Raw genomic sequence first — 18,148 nt, 5'->3', positions numbered from 1 at the left:
GTTACTCCCCACCCAGTGGATGAATGAAATGAAAAGTGCTGAAGACACTAACTCCATTTTATAAAAATATTTTTCAGAAGGAAACAGGCTCAGTGTTTAAATAACTGGTTTCTAGCTGCTAACTCCCACCTAATTGAAGTCTGACTAGAAAGTCTAATGAGGCCATTTACCATATGTCTCTGGTCTACAAGCTTCCCAGGGAACTGGTGTTTTCTGTTTTTAAGTTTCATTGTTTTACATTTACTGAGCACTTTGTGTCAGATATCAAGTTTTAATATATTATCATTTAAGCTTAAGTACAACGGTAGTACTATTAGCCTCATTGCATTTCTCTGAAGAAACTGTGGCCTAAAGAACTGAGTAACTTGCCTAGCTTGGGAGTGGTAAAGTAGGACTTTTTTTTTTTAAACATGGCATCTGGCTCTAAAGTCCATGCTCTTAAGCACCACTGAGAAATTATTAATACGAGGCTCCAAACCAGGTTCAATGAACTCATATTGAGCATTGTATGTCAGGCCTTTCAATCTGATTTAATCTAATCCCTTTTGCTGCCACATTAGTTTTGATCTAGTCATTTAAACAATGATATTTCCTCCTCTAAAAATCCTGTGTCCTATCTTCTGGAGTTATGGGTGGTGAAATGTAGTAGCTGCCCAGAAATAAGAACACTCTGGTTTTGTCACATACACAATAAGGAACCTGTTTCACCGCTACCCCCAGCAAAGTCAACAAACTTACTTCTTCAAGCGAAGCAGAGCATATAGTCTGCATTCAAAGGAAGAAAGGAAGATGTTTATAAATAAAAACGGATGCAAGTCAGGATTTATTCTTAGTTTGACAGAATAAATCAGAGCCAGGCTTTGGGTGTAGAAAAGAGGTTGAAAATACAGAGGCATTTACACTAGCTGAATATTTTTTAGACCTTCAACTAATCTTTCCTACTTGGTAATAAGTAGCTTTTAACAGCATTAATAACTTTATAGCAATTTCTTTGGTGAAAATACCCAGCCCCTCTTGTTGTATCAGGCTTCTGTTTTCTAAAATGAAACCATACTTTGGTAGGGAAACATTTTTACTTTATTTGGGTACAGACATGTTAATCTCCAAACAAAAGAATTCACCCAAAAACCTTCCCTCACTTTCTCCATTATTGTCTTTAATAAGGGAAAATATACAATCTACTCATCTATACCTAGTCAGCAGAGTAATGTGTACAATGTAAGTCACTTACATTCTGTTAGTGTCAGTGTGGCACTTGATGAAGTGCTGTCCATGTATACCAGGGCTCTGCTGGAAAGAAAAGAGGCCATCCAGAACCATTAGGATTTTTGCTGTGATTTCATGGATCTGAGATAAGAAGAAAACTTTCCAAGAGGAGGCGGGGGGAGGAGGGAAGATGCTACATAAAAACCAAACAAGGGTTCATGGAACATGAGACTATGTCATAGATATTTCCTGACCAGTTTCTCTGCCCACACTGTGGCAGGCATGCCAGACGAGCCAATCTGAAGAACACTAAGGCAATACTAAAACTTCAAAGGTTCAGAATCAAAGATGCTCATCAATTCTACTCCAGTGCATCTATGAAATATGTACACACAACAGTGAACACCCAAATGTTCACAACAGCCAGGGAGTGAAAGTATCCCAATGTCCATCCACTGATAAATACAGAAACAAAATGTGACCTGTTCATACAATAAACAACAACAATAAAAAAAGATAATGATTTATACTGTAATAAGGGTGAACCTCAAAAACATGCTACGTAAAAGAAGTCAGACACAAAAGACTATATATTATTTGATTCCACTTACCTTAGATGTCCAGAAAAGGCAGATCTATAGAGAAAGAAGGCAGGTGGGTGGTTGCCTATGGTTGGGGGTGACATTAGACCTGAGAGGACTTCATGGGGAGATAAATGTTCTAAAGCTGCATTATAATGATGGCTGCACAATTCAGTATATTTAATAAAAACTGTTAAATTGTACACTTAAAGTGAGTAAATTTTATGGCATATAAATTATATCAACTACGTATATTCTTAAATATTTTAAAAGTACTAGGCAGACAAGCAAACGTTTAATTGCCCTTCACCTGTGTCGGGAGCTGGCACAAAGTGTGTTAAATGCATACAGGCAGGTGCAGCTGTGTTTCAGGAAAGGCTCTGAGAAGACGTCTTCATTGTGGGGATGTGGACAGGTGGGCTGAAGGTTAGCAGCGCAGACAAAGGCTTACTTATTTCACAGTAACAGATTCCCCCGGTAGTTAACGAGATACATGTTGTACTTGCCCTGTAGTAACAGCCACGTACAAAGAGATCGCCAACATGACAAGTAAAAAAACTCCCAGCACACGGCTGCTCATTTTAAATACACAAGAATGTGGGGCACACATTTAGTGTTAATAGCTGTGAAGCCCTTAGTAGTTACAATTTTAATGAGTCAAATCTGAGTTCAAGTCTTGCTTCTGTCATTTACTAAGCCTGCAATCTTGGGAAGTTCTACAGCCACTTCAGACCTGTTTCCACATCTGGAAAGTGGGACCGATACCAACATCTTAAAGGACTGTGAGAATCAAATGAGATAAGCTACACGGAAGCTGCTTGGCTCAGTTCCCATCATACAGCAAGAGCTGCAGACATGTTAACTGTTTTTGAAATCCTCAGGGAAATTTCAGAGAAAAGGAACATTTTTTCAATGTTCTCCCCAGAAAGGTTCCGAAAAAGTCAAGGTGAATGAGGAAGAGAGATGTGAATACAGGGACTGTATACAAATTTCCGACTTCACATACCCTGATTAATAAAGGTCATGCATAGGGCTGGGGCAAGCTGTTAGGTTATTGGCCTACATTTTCATTGTCTCTTCTCATGTTCCCAGCTGTCAGGCCTTGGCAGGGGTCACCCAGAGGCACTGAGCATTCTTTCAGAAAGCATCTTACATTTCCATCTAGGATCTCAAAGCATGAGATGAGCAGTGCCAAGGCAGTGGAGATCAAAAGAGAAGAAGGAAAGTTATAGATTTAGTTGAACTAGTTTTTATACAGAATTTTTCCTGGTCAATAAGAATTAACAACAAAGAAAAGGAACCAGCCTGTTCATTGTTTACCCCACATGAAGTTTCCCCAGGCTATCGCTGTAATGAATGCATATAAAGATGAATTCAATTTCATTAATTAGCATTAATGAGAGGAGGAGGATCTGAGCTGAATGTTAAAATTATATCTTTTTTATATACTCAAAAGAATTGAAAACATGTCCACACAAAACATATACAAATATTCATAGCAGCATTATTCATGATACTCAAAAAATAGAAACATCAACTAAATGTCCATCAACTAATAAATGGATGAATAAAATGTGGTATAGCCACACAATAGTATTTGGCAATACAAAGGAATGTTACAAAATTTGCAAATATGTTAAATGTTCATAGCAGCATTATTTACTAGTACAATAGCCAATATCTGGAAACAGCCCAAGTGCCGATCTATACTAATAATAGAGGAATATGCAAATTGTCCAGAATGCCGTCACAGTAACAGTAACGACCAAACAGCAGGCTGCATGGGGCGACCAGGCCGGCAGGGGGTTGGCAGTTGGGGGCGACCAGGCTGGCGGGCGGGGGTGGGGGCGGGGAGTTAGGGGTGATCAGGCAGGCAGGTGAGCAGTTAGGAGCCAGCAGTCCCAGATTGTGAGAGGATGTCTGACTGCCGGTTTAGGCCTGATCCCCAGGATCAGGCCTAAACTGGCAGTTGGACATCCCCCAAGGGGTCCTGGATTGGAGAGGGTGCAGGCTGGGCTGAGGGGACCCCAGCCTCTAGTCCAGCCGTGGGCAAACTACGGCCCGCGGGCTGGATCCGGCCCATTTGAAATGAATAAAACTATTGAAAAAAAAGACCGTACCCTTTTATGTAATGATGTTTACTTTGAATTTATATTAGTTCACACAAACACTCCATCCATGCTTTTGTTCCAGCCCTCCGGTCCAGTTTAAGAACCCATTGTGGCCCTCAAGTCAAAAAGTTTGCCCACCCCTGCTCTAGTCAGTAGATAAGTGGCTAAAAAAAGCTGTGGTACATTTATACAATGGAATACTATGCAGCTATAAAAAAGCAGGATCTCTTACTCTTTGTCACAGCCTGGAGGGACCTGGAGATTATAATGCTAAATGAACTAAAGACAGCCAGAGAAGGACAAATATCATGATATAACATTATATGTAGAATCTAATGAACAAAATAAATTTCCTGACAGAGTGAGGTGTTTTGTAAGAGGTTTTGTTCTATGTCTACAACATGGGAATAAGGCACTGCAATAAAGATGATCCTGAAAGGACTCTTTCTCCTGCCAGTATGGGGAGTTGGACATAAATCTGACAGTAACAATATCACCAATAATGGTCATTGTCTGGAAAAGAGCCAGTGGCCCCATCAAGGAGGTAAAACACTCAATACTGAAGGCAGGTAAAGGGCCAACTACCCACTAACATCCACTGAGTGTTCAGCATTCCATCTTAAAAGACAAAAAATTATGCCTCCCCTGTTTACACTCCAAATCCCAAAGTCTGTGATGTTGGCAGGGGCTCTTACGGTCAACACACTGAAGCCAAGCTTGAAGCACCATAGATTACATGCGCTTCAGAGCCAAGGCCTCCATTTGCGTTAATCACCGAGCACAGGGTTCAGCACAGAGATGAGCATTTTATCAGTAATATTTCTTAAATTAATGCTTGATGAAAACCACAACCTATAATAATGACGCTGAGCTCTTCTGTTCTCCCACTGGCCCCTAATGGGTCCCAGCAGCCCAGGCGGTGGGGGGAGCAGCAGTGGCCTGGCCACCCAGCTTCTCCAAGGCTCTGGGCGAGCCGCTGCCCCAGATGCCCCAGAGGAAGGTCAGCCCCTGCCTGGGGGCAGGGAAGGAGGAGTTCAAAGAGGTTGTCCGGTAAGCCCACTCCTGCAACGGTGGAAATGAAGCCACAAATAGGCAGCAGAGAAGGAGAAATCTGCAGAGCAAAAAGTGCAGACGAAAGGACAAAAGAGGAGCCAAGGGAAGACAGGCAGAAACGGCTGAGCAACCCAAGATTTACCTGCAGAAAACAGAGAAACGAAAAGCAAAGGGAGGTCAGCCTCTGATGAAGCAGGAGAAAGAAGCCAAGTCAGGTTAATGTCATTCTCCAGGTCTCAGTGCTCCGCATCGCCCTTCTCGTATAATGCAGGGGAACGTTTTTATCAACTGTTTTGTAAATGCAAGTGTTTTCGTAACTCTAGAAACATTTTGAAGGAGGGAATCCCACCTCATCCCATTTTGAAGTGTAAATACTGTTTTTAAGGTGAAATCATTCGCTCGCTGTGTTTTGGTACAACCAGAAAACAGTGGGGTGTTGAATGTGGGAGCTTTGATTGACTTGGGTGTCAGCTTAACATTCCGCAGATGCGGGTAGTTTATATCCTATAATGCAAAGCATATGAGGTGGCAATTTGGAGTCAGTTGTGCGTTCAATGTGTCTTGAACAATTTTAAATTACTTCTGTTCCCATGGTTTTGGCAGAATTGTTTCCTAAAGAAAACCACTCCTTGATCTTGGCTCTCCCGGTCGGAATTTTGTGGATCCGTAACATCTTTGGTGTGGTAGTCATTTGCCTAGTAACCCAGTTAACATGCTGTGAAAGATTGAAAACTTGATTGTAGGATATATGATATAAATTGTGAATTAGTGGGACTTTGACGTAACAGCATATCAGCATTTGAAGATACTGGTACTTGATATTCTGTTAAGGAAAATTAGCCTCCACATTTTAAGCTGGAAAGTCACTGGGATAACTGTTCAGAAAAGAATCACCACTGTATGACTTCTTAGGTTTTTGGTGCATGTGTTAAGAATTGTGTACAAATTGAAATGTCTGTGTACTTATGCTTGAAACAACTAATAAAATCTCTGTGAAAGAATAAAAAGTTTAAAAAGTGTTACCAATCTACCTTTGTATCTACTTTAGTAAAAGTAGAGAACTTCTTGAGAGATTTTTCAAGCTCCATTCTTTTTTTTTAATCTTCACTTGAGGATATTTTTATTGACTTAGAGAGAGAAACATCGATGTGAGAAACATAGATCAGTTGCCTCCTGTCAGAGCCCGTTGGGGGATCGAACCTTCAAACAAGGTATATGCCTTTTTTGTTATTGTTAATCCTCACCCGAGGATATTTTTTACATTGCTTTTTTAGAGAGTGGAAGGGGAGGGGTGGGAGGGAGGGGGCGAGAGAGGGAGAGAGACATCGATTGGTTGCTTCCTACATGCGCTCAGACCAGGGCCTGGATTGAACCTGCATCCCAGGTAGCTGCCCTTGACTGGGAATCAAAGCCAAGACTCCTCAGTGAGCAGGCCAACACTAACTACTGAGCAACACTGGCCAGGGCTCAAACTCCATTCTTAAACATTCCCTGATTATCGTCACTCTTCTGAAAGCAAATAAAATAACTACGAAGAAACACAATAGAAATCTGCCATCGTTTTGCATCTTGGGCAAAGGATCAGCTGAGATAAATTAATAACCTTATTGGCCAGGCTGCCCACAGGAAGAGACTGGCTATTCTCTTGACCCCATGATGCGGAGCATAGGATAAAGGCATGTGTCCTCAGGTTCTATGGGCAAGCTGGCCGAGTGTGTTTCCTATGCACCCCCGTGAGAACAAGACGCAGTGCTGTACACACACAAAAGGAGAAAGCAGAGGATACATTCTAATTGTTTAGTTCACAGGTCATACCTCTGGTGGGAAGGGAGCCCTCTGGTCGGGGCCACCACCCACTCTCACTCTCCGGCGATGAAGCCTTGTGTCGGCCGCACTGTGGAGCCCGTGAGAACTGTGAGTGGGAACTAGAAGGTCTCCAGCTCCACCCCTTACAAGCTGTGGCTTCGGGCTCTTCAACACGGAGCCATCATGGTGGCAGGCTCTCCTTGCAAGGAATAAATTAATGTATGTCAGTGTCAGACATCTGGCACAGAGAGAAAATGCTCAACAGTGTAAATACCTCTCCCTGAACCCTTTATTTCTGAGAGAAAAACACAGGTAATCTATACTAATAAAAGGGTAATATGCTAATTAGACTGGGTGACCAGCCATCTTCTGGACATCTGACTTTCTTCCAGACAAAGCCATGGTGGTGGGGGCTGAGGCAAAGGCAGTTAGGGGCAATCAGGCCAGCAGGGGAGGGCAGATGGGGGCCATCAGACTGGCAGGGAAGGGCAGATGGGGGCAATCAGGCCGACAGGGCAGGGCAGTTGGGGACCATCAGGCTGGCAGGGGAGGGCAGTTGGGGCCATCAGGCTGACAGGGAAGGGCAGATAGGGCCATCAGGCCGGCAGGGGAGGGCAGTTGGGGGCCATCAGGCTGGCAGGGGAGGGCAGTTGGGGGCCATCAGGCCGGCAGGGGAGGGCAGATGGGGCCATCAGGCCGGCAGGGGAGGGCAGTTGGGGGCCATCAGGCTGACAGGGAAGGGCAGATGGGGCCATCAGACTGGCAGGGGAGGGCAGTTGGGGGCCATCAGACTGGCAGGGCAGGGGAGGGCAGTTGGGGGCCATCAGGCTGACAGGGGAGGGCAGTTGGGGGCCATCAGACTGGCAGGGCAGGGAAGGGCAGTTGGGGGCCATCAGGCTGGCAGGGGAGGGCAGTTAGGGGTGATCAGGCAGGCGGGCGAGTGGTTAGGAGCCAGTAGTCCCAGATTGTGAGAGGGATGTCCCAGATTGGAGAGGGTTTGGCCGGGCTGAGGGACACCACCCTCCTGTGCAAGAATCTCATGCACCGGGCCTCTAGTAGGTTATATATATGTTTTCCTTTAATTAAAGAATTATGGATAGAAGAAAATATAATTGGCGGTTGTCACAATAGGGTGAGGCCACAGATAATGTTTTTGTTTCTTCCTTTTTCTTCTCTATTTTTTAAAAATAAACATGTGTTAGTTTCACAATGGAATACAAATAGCTAGCTTAGTTAATTGTCAGTGACAGGCATGCACAATAATTCTTTGGAGTTGAAAGGAAGAAGAACTCAAGATGGGCTGCTGTGATCAGGAAGACTTCTTGGGAGTAGGAGGTGAGATCTTCACCTCAGGCAGGAAGAAAGGGAGAAAAGTGGTTGGGAGTTTGGGAGGGAAAGGGGACCAAGCCAGAGAAATAATATGAGCCCATCTGTGGAGGCAGGGATATGCTGGACAATTATTGCTTCAGTGGTTGAGCATTCGTTCCCCTTCTAGCAACAACCATCCCCCCCCCCCCCATCACCACCACCACCAATATTTCTTAGGAGAAAGGACCCCTCTCCCGTTCTTGGCACAAGTGCCGACCTTGACCCTGAGCTCAGAGCAGGCAGATGGTGAGTCAGCAATAGATGGTCATGTAACCCAAGTTGGCCTAAGGTAAGACCCAGGAGTTTGGCTGAAAACTTTGGGACAGAGAGATGCCCTGAGGTACTTTAGCTGATGCAACGTCTGCCTGGAGCTACTGGAGGCCACGTGGGTACAAGGAGGGGAACATCTTCCTGGAAGGGAAACGAAGGCTGAGGTCAGAGGCGGAGGGCAGCTCTCGGATGACATCATGGAGCAGCAGGTACCATTCTGAATGCAATTGCATCTCCTGGCCTTTCTACTGATGTGGGCCAATAAAATATATATATATATTTAAATGTAAGCTGTTCTGAGTTGGATTTCTATCACTAGCAACAAGAGCTGAGTGGTATGGACAGAACACCCCTCCCTGAGGAGTATTTTATCATGGGCTTGTTGAGAACTACTGGCTCATAATAAAAAGCCCAGCAGATTTTCATCAGTTTTATTATTTACATTCTCTATAGCCTAGGCAAGTCCTTACTGCTGGCCCCATGGCACTCAGCTCCCACTGTCCCCTCTGCCTTGCTCTGACAAACACCGATGAAGAGGAGCCACAGATGTTGAACTACACATGGTCTTAGAGAACCTCTACTCCAGTCACCCCATTTATCGATAAGAGACAGGGAAGTTTCTTATCGTAAAGAAGGGAATAAATTAGGCCAAGGTCTGCCTCGCACTGGCCCAGAGGGGCTTTAAGAAGGAGACACACAGTGCCCGGTAACCTGTGAAACAAGCTCCCAAAACAAAACCCTCTGTGGGCCTGGCCGCTCCTGTCCCACGGCCGCTGCAGTCACTGGGTGTGGGCAGGCGGGGAATGCTCTTCAGTCCACAGCTTTCGTGCTCAGGGGCTCGGCCTCATTAGTCAGCCTCAAAGACTCATCTATTTTTATCCAGACAGACACACTGGCACTTGGCCTGGGTCCGCGTCTCGGACGCGACTGAACAGCTGGGTAGAGAGCAGAGAGCTCGCCAGCGCTGGTGCGCACCATCTTAAGATCAAACTCCGGGAAGGGCCCTTGGGGGTGAAAAGCGACAGGGACTGTTCCTAAAACAGTTTACAGACATCTCTGGACCGGGGGCCAGCAGCAGTTACAGGTTCCCATATGTTGAGGAGGGATAAGATTTAGACTCTAGACCCGCCCCTCCCATCACAGTTAGATGAGTGTTTTGGAAACAATAAAATCCCCACTTCATTTCCCATCCCCCCCACCATGCTTTTCCCCTTAGTCACTCTTACCCTGGGTTAGTTGTAAAACAAACAGCCAGGCTACTCTCTCCGTTTCTGCTCACGCCCTTGGTTTTGTCTCGTTGAAAAAATGGACTGCGGAAACAAGTTACCCTGAAGGAGAAGGAAGGGGTGGGGAGGGAAGAAGGTACTAGATCTCTTTATCTGTTGGGCTGTGTGGCCCCGGGCGCGTGTTTATAAGCAGGGTCCAGTGTCTGGAAGGTCTGGGTTCCAATCCCAGCTCCATCAGTGACATGCATTGTGAGCTTGGGTGAGGGACGCTCTGGGCCTTAGTTTTCTCATCTGTGAAATGGAGATCATCACATCAGCCTCGCATGGTGCTAGCGTGAAATGAAGACAGCTTCTCTCTTTAGTGCTTGTGGGCCACAGTCATCCAACACCCAGATTATTCTGTACAAAGCTCCTTTCTGACCGGTGGCTCCACCTGCACACGCTCTGGCAGCAGAGGTCTGAGGGGTGCTCGCGGATCGCTGACCCGATCAGCCGCCGTGCCCAGGCTCAACTCCAGACGCCCTGGATCCCAGATCAGGACTTACGTCTTTTATGGCTCTGAGCTGCACACAGATTTACCAGAAATACGTAAATTAAGTAATTATGGTGGCACAAGCCAGGGCCAGGAAAGGGCAGGCTGCAGAGCACACAGCTGAGGGGGCCCTGCCTGGGCTGAGGCCGGCAGCCTCTCCTCCCCAGGTGGGACATGAACTTGAAGAGTTAGCAGTTGTTTTGCTGGGCTGTTGTCCCCCTATCTCTGTCACCCCCTCCCCCCAAAACCTGGCTGCTTTCTTGTTTTAAGGATAAAATGGAAACAAGGTATTTTAACTCCCCCCAGAGAGGAGGCAGGTGAGCGGGACCCCGCAGTGCACAGTCTCCCTCCTGGATGAGCTGCCAAACTGGCCCTGGCCCAGCCAGTGCCCTGCAGTGAGGCTCCTGCAGCTGAGGCAGCCAACTCCCCGGGGTTAGGTGGGAGCGGCCGGTGAGGGGGCGGGTCCTGACAGGATGACCAGGGGACAAGGTCTCCTCAGCAGCTCTGTCCTTCACAGATGGAGCCCTCTTCCTTGGAGCAGTGGCTGCCCCCTCCCCTCCCAGCACCCAGGATGTCTCCTTCAGAGCTCGCACAGCTTGCATTTTTGTTAATTTCATTTGTGCACATTTCGCTAATGCAAACCATCCGTTTCATGGCTGTCTTCTCTACAGGACTGTGAGGTTTCAGAGAGCGGCGGGAGGGCTGTCTCAATCACACCTGGAACCCCAGGATTCAGCGTAGCGCCTGGTGCCCGCGGGCGTGTGCCGAGTGAGTTGTGTGCGTGCACACGTGGATGGATGCACGCACACCAGGCTCTGCTGCTCCTGGTTATAGGAACGGGGTCGGTCCTTCATTTTTGGGGGGCTTCGCCTCTCCAGTGACAAAGGGCATGCTTCCAGATCCCTGAACAACACTAAACCCCGATTCCATGAGGAGAGGGCTGGAAGGCCCCCAGCGCAAGTCCACCAACAAGTCAGGCTCCCACATGCTCCAGGTCCCCGGCGGGGAGCGGGGTTAAAAGCTGTGCCAGGCCGCTGTCTGAGCGACTGAGTCAGCTGCTCTCACACCCTCGGCATGGTCAGAGCCCTCCCCCCCCTGGACGGGGTTCCTGGTCAAAACCCAACTGGAGGTGTGGCATCCACAGCAGCCGGACAGATGTCCCCGGGAAGCTGTCCACACAAGGCCTGGTCTGCGGCCAAAGCATCTTCTTTTGTGTTTGGGGCTACGCCCTCCCTCTCCCTCCCCAGCCCTTTCCTCCTCCCCCAGGGGTGCTGCTCTGAGCCTGGGCTGGAGGTCGGGCAGGTCAGGAGTCCCTGGCCCAGCCCCAGTCTGGCTGGGGGTGAGGAGGTAGTCTTACAGCAGACCCGGCAAGTGCCAACTCTAGAAATATCCTCCTCTCCCTCCTCCTCCTTCTGTGGGCTCCGTGGAGTCCTAGTTTTAACCTGAGGGCATGGCTGGTGATAATGAGCTAATCTGATGAGCCCACCTCCTCTGCTCTCTCCCCCGGCAATTCAGAGCAGTCATTGAAATCAATGTTACAGCTACACTTGCTTTTAAAGTGTAAGTGATCAAGGACAGTCCGTGAAAACTTGTAGTAACAGACGATTGAAAGGAGCTTAAATTTCCACCCCTGGGAGACAGATTCTATGAACGCCTGTAGTCCTGAACGATGCAGTTCCATGTAGCCATTAAAGACTGACGCAGGCAGGAACCGGTAAAGAAAAGTCCCCAGGGGTCTCCCATTTAAAAAGCAAGGTGCAGAATAGTGTTTAGAGTGTGCTGCCCGTTGCTTAACGAGTAGCATCTACTCCAATGTCTGTGTGACATGGGTGACACTGTGTGTTCCCGTAACTCATATGCTGGAGTCCTACAGAAGGCGTGCGGAAAGAAAGGGAGCATTTAGATAGGCATGCACATAGGAGAACGCCATGCGAACACAGAGGCAGACATTGCAGGGAAGATTCTAGAAGCCAAGCAATGCCAAGCATCGCCCGTCAACTGCCCAAAGCTGGGAGCACGCCTGGAGCAGGTTCCCCCTCACAGCCTTCATAGGGGATCATGATCTCAGTCACGTAGCTCTCAGCCGCCCTAGTAAACGAATGCAGCCTGTGCATGTCACACACACACACACACACACACACACACACACACACACAGATAAAAACACCCCGAAAGCCTGATGTATGAGCTGCCTCCAGGGAAGGCAACTGGGGAACTGAGGTGGGAAATAATTTTCACTTTTCTTTCATACCCTTTGAATTGTATACTCAGGTTTGGGTATTGCCTTCCCCTACCCCTACCCCATGCCCCCCCTGCCCAATAAGTAATTACATGTGCAAACAAATAAAGGCAGCCTTCTGGAGAGTACACTCCTCCCCAGAGCACAGCCGCCCTTTCCTATCTCCCCCAGGGGTCAGGACGCTTTCACCTCTAGTGCCGTCTTATGAGGGGTTGTGGCTGGGAGTGCTGTGCTGACATGGATGCTGAGGCTCCCACGGGGCTCAAGGAGCGTCCACTGGTCAATTAGAATGTCTGCGAGGTGCACGGGGGATCCAGCCAGGAGCTACCAGCATCTGCAATGCTGCCCTCCCCCGAGGTCGGCACAGGGTGGGACTTGCGGGGTTACTCTAGGAGTACAGAGGGTAGCGTGCAAGGAATATTGGTGTTCGTGCAACAGGGAGCCCCATTCTTTTGAAGATCTGCTATAGTCTGTGGGTCAGGCAGGTGGCTGCGAAACATGTGATATGATGACTCAGCTCATGCCTGAATCTGGGCCAAGTGAGTGTGAAGAAATCCTTTTTCCTTTCTGGAGTAAACGAGCAGATGGATAGTCACTATGTGAGTCACGAAGCCCGAGGCCGCACATGGCTGTGCAGATGGAGACAAATGAGATCCCGTGCAGGAGGCTCCCATCTCCCAAACTGTGGGTCTGACCCCTGCCTGGCCCGCACCTGCTGGGGTGCACGTGTTCCAAGAGGCGGGCTGAGCCCCCACGGCAGAGGGTGGTGTGGAGACGGGGTGGCGTGATCGCGGCTGCTGCCAGGACCTTGGCCAGCCTCCAACACAGGAATGATCAGAAACTTGGAACAAAACTCAACGTGGGAGAAAGCAGAATGAAGGCTATTCAGTGAGTGCCAGGGTCAGTCTAAGCCTGTTTCTAATCTCTCAGGAGAACACGGCCACGTGTGGGAATCAGCACGTCGGGTGTCAGCACAGATGCTGTTGACAGCAGGTTTCTCCTCAGTGGATCCTCTCTCTGAGGGATCAGAGCTAAAGCCCTTTAACAGGATCCACTCTTTCTCTGATCTCATACGGAGGTCAATTTCCCAGCCAGCCAATCCAGAACACAATTTTATTTTATTTTATTATTTTATTTTTATTTTATATTTTATATTATTTATTTTAGCTTAGCTTAGCTTATTTTATTTTATTATTTTATTTAATTATGGCAGAGAGACTTCCCCTCAGAGATCTTTTGAGAAGGCAGGGGATGAGGAAGACCGGCAAAGAAAGATGCAAGTTCAACTGAAAGAAGTTTGAGACAAAGGTGACTTTGGAGCCTTGAACTCCACCCGTCGGAGACTCAACATGCTAGCAAGAGGCCAGATGATGGACTGCAGTAAAGAGCAGCGCCTCCAGAGTGCAGGGCGCTCTGTGCTGTATGATGCTGATCCACCTCCGTCGCTGGGAGTCCGGAGGTCAGCAGAGCAGGGTCCTTGACCCTGAAGGACATACAGACTCATATGTTATCATCGCAAAGGTGCGGGAAACAGGCCCTGGGAACGTAGAAGAAGACTTCCTCCCAGAGAAGGTGGGAGGAAGTGCTGAATCTGAAGGGTGAGGAGGAAAGGAGAAAGGAGAATCCAGACGGAGGGAAGATCTTGTTCCAAGGCCCCGGTAGAGCAAGGCAGTCAGGGAAGCAGGGAGCAGCTTGGTATGTGGGAGGGTGGGGTGTTCAGGGCCAGATGATGCTGGAGAGATGGGCTGGGCTGTGCTTGGCGACTCAAGAGTTCACACTCCATCCTGAGTCACTGGGGAGCCCACACATGCCCCAGCATTGGGGGGGACACTCACACTTCCTGGTGCGGAGTTGTGAAGCTTGAACCAGAGTGGAGAGAGGCGGAGGGAGGGAGGGAGGGAGGGAGGGAGGGAGGGAGGGCCGCCAAGAGGCGGCTGACACAGCCCACGGGAGAGATCACAAAGCCTGCGTGTGCATGTGAGGCCGTGAGGATGAAGAATCTGATCTGAGCGGTTTGGGATCTGGAATGGACCCCCTTAAAAGGAGGGTTTGAGGCTTCTGACCTGTCTGGTGGCATCCCCCAAAGCAGGGGACATGGGAGGGGGAGTGAGGTGTTTTGGTCACGCTAAGCCTGGGGTGTCTAGCCAGAGATGTCCAACAGGCAGGCGGCAATGTGGGTGTGGAGCTTGGGAGAGAGGACGCCGATGGAATATCTTTCTGATGACACGTTGCTGTTGAGCTGCCATTCCTTGGGTTTGGCAAAGGCCACTGTGGACAGATCGGTGGGGGGAGTGCTGTTCTGAGGCCCTGGGTGTGGCCTCACAGTCCTAACAGCGAGGCGGCCTCCCTCCCTACCGCTGTGCAGGGACCAGGCTGTGCACTGGCTCGGGGGCCTGGCAGAAGGTAAAGTGAGACTATGCTTCACAGCTCGAAGCCTAGCATTGAAGTTCCATCTTCAGCCCCATTTTCCACGCGAGCTTCTCGTGCAGGAAGGACAGCCCTCTGCAGAGCCACGGGAGGCCCCGGAGCCCAGGCGCCAGCTAGCAAACTGAACCTCGAGGTGGGAGAGGAAGCCAGGGGGCAGCGCCTCCCAGGAACCCCGTGGGAACGGCCTCAGGAGAAAATCAGCACTAAAGGCAATGGGTGCTTGCTGTTACAGGATGCAGGCCGGCCAGCACAGGGAGAGGAGAATGAGGGAAACTCACAGCAGATCTTAATAGGATTATCTGCGTCTACATGATTGCAGGGTAACTTCATCTTTTTCTTTTACACCTAACAATATCGTAAGAGGCTTTGGGCATACAGCCTCTGTTGCTGGTACGATTTCATTGACTGAACACCACCCTATGAGCTTGGCTTCCCCATTCTATGGATGAGGAAAATTGAGGCAGAGAGGCTGCCGGACCGCCCATCTGGGAGGTGGTGTGTCTGGGACTTGGCAGCAGGCCGCCTGCCTCTGCACCACAAAACCACAGGCTCCCCAGCACACGTGGGGAATGGACGTGCTCTGTGCCCTCTGACTGCTGAAAGCACTCTCGTATAGTTAATGTCCTGCAAATGGACAGTGATGGGGCCAAGACCGAACCTTTCACTGAAATAACTTCCCACACAGTCTCTGGGGCTCGAAGGTAGAGCCGGTAGCTGGTGCACCGCAGTCCCTTCCACAGGAGCCTAAGAAATAGTGTCGAGCGGACCCACCAGCCCCACCTACGCAGGACGCACGGCATAAAGCCAACCTTCCGGTAAGGCCCCGCGTGCCCCCAGCCCCGCACCACAGCTGCTGAGAGGCGCTGAAATGGAGCGGGTCACAGGAGGCAGGCGAGCATTACATTTCCTGCTGCAAAACTAAGACATGTGAACCTGCTTTTGCACTCATTTTCTTTTTGGCTCCTAAACTCTTTGGGATACACTCAGAGTTCTATTATTTGGTTAATTGACATAATAGCTATCAGTTACTTAGTCTGTGTGTCATACTTTGTTAAAATTTTAGTTTTAGACTTATAGAAAAGCTGCTAAAAGAGTAAAAATTCCTCAACAGCCTTTGCCCCCGTATCGCAAATGGTAGCATTTACTGTGTTTGCTCTATCAATCCTACCTTTCTTTAACCATTTAAGATGCTGTAGATCTGACGCCCTTTATCCTTAAATAATTCCTAAAAGCCTGCCTCAAAGTCCCGCCTCTCAAAGCCACAGGCGACGATCTAAATCATGACATTGGCATTGATGTACATGGTCACCTGACCCATACCCTCACTCTGACTTTTCCAGCTGTCCTGTAACCTCTTTTCTAGCCAAAGAAAACCATGGCTATGCGCTGCGCTCACGGGTTGTGTCTGCACATCTGGAGCGGTCCCGGAATTCTTGCTGTTTCACAGCACTGACGTTTTTTTAAGCAAACAGCCCGGTTGATTTTGTAGAACACCTTGAGCGTGGTTTGTCCTTCTCATGGAGAGATTTAAGTTATGCACTTTTCAGGAGTGTCACAGAAGACATGAAGAGTTCTTCCCACTGCCTCATAGAAGGTGCATGCTGGGAAGGATCAATATTGTTGAAATGACCAGTATGTATTTCCTAACCGCCTGCCTAAAAACCCGGCCCCTCAAAAGACCACGAATAGCCAAAGCAATCTTGAGGAGGAAGAACAAACTTGGCTGAATCATGTTCCCTGTTTTTATATCATACTATCTAAGCTATAACATCCAAACAGTATGGTTCTGGCCCCAAAACAGACACAGATCAATGGAACAGAATAGAGAGCCCAGAAATAAAACCTCACTTATATAATCAGCGAATCTAAGACAGAGGCAGCAAGAATAAACAATGGAGAAACAACAGCCTCTTCAACAAGTTGTGATGGGAAAACTGGACAGATGCATGCCAAAAAATAAAACTGGAGTACTGCCCTGGACCGAAATTGAACCCGAAGCCTTCAGTCTGTTGGCTGACACTCTAACCACTGAGCAATAGCCAGGGCTCATATTTATTTTGATAATCAAATTGTCCCAGATGGTGCCAGGTACTTTATGCAAATTATTTCATTTAAATCTCAAAACAACTCCATGTGGTGGGCATTATGATGACCCTGTTCTGCAGAAGAAGCTGCAGCTCAGAGATTACCCTTCACATTCCACTGGTGGAACCTCCAAACTTCTTGTGCTGAATGCTTGATGTACATATAACGTATATATATTCCACCCCCAACCTCCCGATGTCCCTGCCACAGAGGCATTATCCCCTCCTCTCCCCTCCCATTTTCAGATGAGAAAATGGGCTCAGAGAGGTGAAGTGACCATTTTCAAAGGCTCTGCTGAGAATTCAGAGGCTTATTGGAAATGCCATGTTGTTCTCAGTGGATCACAAGGCCCCTTTAAGACGACTTTCCTTTTACAGATGGTACACTTAAGCACCTGTCTTGTGGCCATTCATTCAATTCTATTTAGGACAAAGGAGGTAAAAGGAGACACTGGCTTTTTTTTTTTTTTTCGGCTTTTTTTTAATGGGTAGCCTGTATTTGTAGCAGTTTCTGCTTTGGCTAAGAGCTACCCTGATTCTAATCAGCACCTAAGCTAGGAAGTGGTGGCAAACCAGATCTTGCCAGAATCCTTGTTCTTGAAAGAGTTTATGGCAAAATAGTCATTGAGGATTTAATCTCTTAAAGTGAATGCGTTCATTCCCGTATTTAAAGGCAAACTTTGGTGAGGTCTTTCATAATAATAGAGCCACCCTCTAATTGGTTTATGGAAATAGGGATTTCGCTACTACTATGCTCATGTTCATCATGGAACAGTGAAGCAATCATTCATGAATTTGTGAGCCCAGGAAAGTTGCTAATTTATCTAATAAAAGGGTAATATGCAAATTGGTTGGGACACCATCACGTAATGATTGATCAGCCGGCTGCCTGCACAGCAGGTGTGGGCGGGGACTTGCAGTGTTGGGGATGTGGGTGGAGCAAGCGGGGCCCAGTGGAGGGCGGCCTGTACACCCCACATGGCGGTGGCAGCTGTGAGCGCTCCTGATGGCCGCTGCCGCTTGCTCAGGGCCCGTCCAGGGCTCCAGAAACCCGCCGATGGCTGCTGCTGCTGCAAGGGCCCGAGGCTCAGGCAATGAAGGCCAGGTGAGGCTCAGACAAGCCACAGTGGCTGTGATGGTCAAGGTTCAGGCAGCCTCTCGGCCAGCAGTGGCAGCAGCAGAGGCATGATGGGGGCGGTGCCTTCCCCTGATTGCAGCGTCACCTCCCGCAGAGGGAGGTCAGAG

At 48.4% G+C, this 18,148-nt stretch overlaps 1 long non-coding RNA gene across 1 annotated transcript; it reads left to right on the top strand.

Moving 5' to 3' along the window:
- The first annotated feature begins 3,647 nt into the window (after positions 1-3,647).
- LOC132235799 (uncharacterized) lies at positions 3,648-5,573 on the top strand. The gene is made up of 2 exons (XR_009453087.1): positions 3,648-3,832; positions 4,055-5,573. It is a non-coding gene; the product is annotated as an uncharacterized LOC132235799 (long non-coding RNA).
- Positions 5,574-18,148: the final 12,575 nt, after the last annotated feature.

This window comes from Myotis daubentonii, chromosome 5 (genome assembly GCF_963259705.1).
Source record: "Myotis daubentonii chromosome 5, mMyoDau2.1, whole genome shotgun sequence".
In the NCBI taxonomy this organism is placed as follows: domain Eukaryota; kingdom Metazoa; phylum Chordata; class Mammalia; order Chiroptera; family Vespertilionidae; genus Myotis; species Myotis daubentonii.
This window is presented reverse-complemented; position numbering and strand designations above follow the sequence as displayed.